A 3,806-nucleotide genomic window follows, 5' to 3' on the forward strand; every position below is an offset into this window, starting at 1 on the left:
TAGAGGCCTAAAATCTTTGAGAAAAATCCACACCCCCCAGAAAAAAAATTCTGAATCCGCCACTGATCACAGTTAGCTAGCAAAAAGGCAATATGTATGTAACCTTGCTATAGAAGTATAGAGAATGAGATAGAGATGATGAAATTCGTGTGTATACACAAATACCGAGATCCAGTTAGATAAGGCAGCAAGTTGCAACAAAAAAGAATCTACTTATCTAACTTACTTGAATTTTAAATAAAAGATAAAGATGACAACATATAGATATAATCAAATGATATGTGTTGGTAGATTATTGCTCAACACTTGATTCACGTATCATTTGGTCTATGTGTATCATTCCTCATCTTCGTGTATTAGGTTATGAAATGATATAGGTTGATGAGCTTCTCATGCAATTCAATGACAGTTATTAGGTTGGACGACATCCAAATTTGGTTTGTATGCAGATTGGTCTAAGTCGTTTAATGTAGCATCAATCACATTTTCCTCACCCATCTAAGTATTGCAACTTCGTCAACCACCGTCTTTATCCCTTGCATGTATTCTGCCCAAGGTTTTTAGAAAGAGATTTGAGACGATGTTGCAGTTGCTTTATGTGTCCATGAAATGGAGAGGCATAGGTCATTTCCAGGATTTGGAATGTAACGTGAGGACGAATCATGGGTTATTATTAACCTACAAGATCACCCAACAATAGTCTATCTTGGCGGAATGAAATCAAGATTATGAAATTCGTGTTATTCATTCACGAGAAAGTGCACACATAGATACTGATACAATGAGATAAAACTTAAATCTTAAAACAATATTTACTTTTATATTACCATATTTATTAATATTTATTTTGAAATTACGATAATATTAAAAGTTAAATCCTACCTTGTTTTAATTATTATAAGTTAACACTAATTGTTTTCGCTCGGTACCAAAAACTCATTCGAGTTTTTACCAAATGTGACCACAAAAAGAAGGCAGCATTTTCAGAAATGTGACCAAATCCTTGATATGTAATGTGAATATTGAACCTTCCTTTACAGCCATTCTTTATTCATTGGTTTCCTTCACCTTAAAAAATTGACCGGTTCAACATGATTCCTTTTTTAAGTCTTTAGTATCAAACTTTTTATCTTTAAAATATCTAGTATACTATATCAAAATGAACGTCGAATACGAAGCACATAAGTCGTTGTAGTATAGTGGTAAGTATTCCCGCCTGTCACGCGGGTGACCCGGGTTCGATCCCCGGCAACGGCGTATTTTTTATAAAAGTTTCTTGTACCTCAACCCAAGCCCACACAAACATATTCTGGGCCTTGCAAACTTGTTTGGTTTTTGTTTGATACTTGTTGGCGTTTTTTTTATAAAAGTTTCTTGTACCTCAACCCAAGCCCACACAAACATATTACGGGCCTTGCAAACTTGTTTGGTTTTTGTTTGATACTAGTTTACGAACCCCCGCGTTGCGGGGCGGTAAGCGGAATATTTCTCAGTTTCATAATTATGTACGTATGCGTTTTAGTTATTTATACATGCTACTCATAATACGATCTCAATAAAAATTAGACATAAATAAAAATACATGTGTCAAAGAATTTTTGGTTTAGTAAAGTCTAGTAATTATAAAGTGACTTTATTAAAGCCCAAGAGTGGTAGCGGTTGTCCACCAGTAGCTAATGCTCACTATTCCCCCTAGTTGATTCGTTATAGTAGCAAAGGGAAATGTTAAAAGATGAAATACAAAAAGGAATAAAAGGATAAGGACTAACCATATACAATACCAAAAGTTAAAGTAGAGGGACTAAACACGCATACAAATAAGTTAACTAGTAAAAGAAAGTTTTTGTATAAAAATGGGCTAAACACGTATATTAGCGAAGTTGAAGGTTTAAAAGTAAAATACAAAAAGCGACAATCGATTACTTAAAAGAATAAAAGTAGAGGGACTAAGCACGTACAATACCAAAGTTTAAGCAGAGGTACTAAACACGCACATAAACAAAGTTAACCAATATAAAGAAAACTTTTAAAAAACAGAGGGGCCGAAACTGTGTATTAGCGAAACTGAAGGTTTAAAAGTTAAATAAAAAATCGACCAATTAGAGGGTGCCAGACAGCTGCCTGACACTATTCCCCCTCATGCTTAATGTAGTTATAGGTAAAGGTAATTCGCACTCTCTTTTTAAGGTTAGGTCCAAATTTTGAAGAAGTTCTAGTAGAGATTTTAAACACACAATCGACCAATATAATTATATGATAAAGTTATATACACCTTAATTCAATATAAAACCATATTATCAATCAATTAATCAAAGACTAAAGCTTATTCTACAAACTGGAAACATGCTTACATCTGTTAGAAATACACAAAATTTGTTCATAACACATTAATAAAAATTTGAAGTTACAATATTTAGCTTCCCCCATAGCAATTAGCAAATCGAAAAATCACAAAAGGTGTTAGAAATATGTCTTCACAATTCATAATATCAGTATAACATATTGGTGATTTTAGTGTTATCTAGTAAATTTTGGTTAATTAAGATTTACATAAGATCAAATAGAAAACAGGTTAACATGTATGATATTGTGGTGTGTGCAAATTATCATTTAATGTATAATTTTAGCACTAATTTTATATGGAAACATTTTACTTGGGACTATTATATTTACACGGTAGTTGTGGAAGATTGCAATTAAAAGTTGAAGTGACCCAAGCAGCCAATGAAGGCTACATGTGAAGAAGCATCAACCAAGACAGATTAGAGTATACGTAGTGGGGCGTTTTCTTCGTTCATCGCGTCACCAAAACGCCGGCAACATCAAAACGTGAGGCGCTATCAAGGAGGAATGGGGGAGTGGCGCGAGAATTATAGCGGCGTGATGTGTGTGGTTTTTTGAATTTTTTTTTTAATTTTCTGGTTATTTAATGCTCTGTTTTTATTTTGTGTTGCAGGCATGGTTGCAAAAGTCGCTAGGCGCTCCCTAGTCGGTTGACTGGGGAGTTGAGAGTACTCGGTCTACGCGGAGAGTACTCGGGGAGTACTCGGACATGTTAAAATATAAAGAAATTACTTTTTGGAGATTAAATATATGTCAAATAACACAAATTTACTAATATTTATAACAAAATACGTGAAAATGATATTCATTCTTTAATATGATATGCATAGAAATTATGTTGTATTATTATTTAAGTTAAACTAGGCCCGAGTTGACCTACTAGATCTAATTCTTGCCAAGGTTGACCGCGTTTGACCGACTCCGAGTAATTAGGCGGAGGTAAAGAAAGTCGCCTCGGCATCCTGCCTTGTAGCGACTACTCGGGGAGTACTCGGCCTTGGAAACCTTGTTTTACAACCATGGTTGCAGGTATATATTGAAGAAGAAGAAGGAAGACAAGGAAGAAGAAGAATTTTAGGGTTTTTAATTTATGGGCTTTGGGCTGGTTTTATGTTTTGGTTTTATGGGCTGGTTTTATTTTTTTAGTCCAACTTTTTTTTTTAGTGGAACCGTTTTTTTTTTATGTTACTGTAATGTTTTTTTTAAGTATAATGTTTTTTTTTTTTTTATTTTAGTGAAAGTTTGCAAACATCGAGTACGTTTTCTATAATTATTGAAGATAAAGGACATAGTTTGCAATAAGTGATATATATAAAGGACGATTTTTGTTATTTGCTCTTTTTTTTAATGAAATTATGTTTTTTAAATTTATAAGTTATTAAAAAATGCCATTTAATTTTAAAAAATAAATATTTAAATAAATAAATAATTAGGTAATCATGACGGGGGCTCCATCCACACCC

At 33.3% G+C, this 3,806-nt stretch overlaps 1 non-coding gene across 1 annotated transcript; it reads left to right on the top strand.

Annotated features, from left to right (window-relative positions):
* Positions 1-1,185: 1,185 nt before the first annotated feature.
* Positions 1,186-1,257, top strand: TRNAD-GUC. The gene has a single exon. It is a non-coding gene; the product is annotated as a tRNA-Asp (tRNA).
* Positions 1,258-3,806: the final 2,549 nt, after the last annotated feature.

The sequence above is a fragment of the Helianthus annuus genome, chromosome 9 (assembly GCF_002127325.2).
Source record: "Helianthus annuus cultivar XRQ/B chromosome 9, HanXRQr2.0-SUNRISE, whole genome shotgun sequence".
NCBI classification, from domain to species: Eukaryota; Viridiplantae; Streptophyta; class Magnoliopsida; order Asterales; family Asteraceae; genus Helianthus; species Helianthus annuus.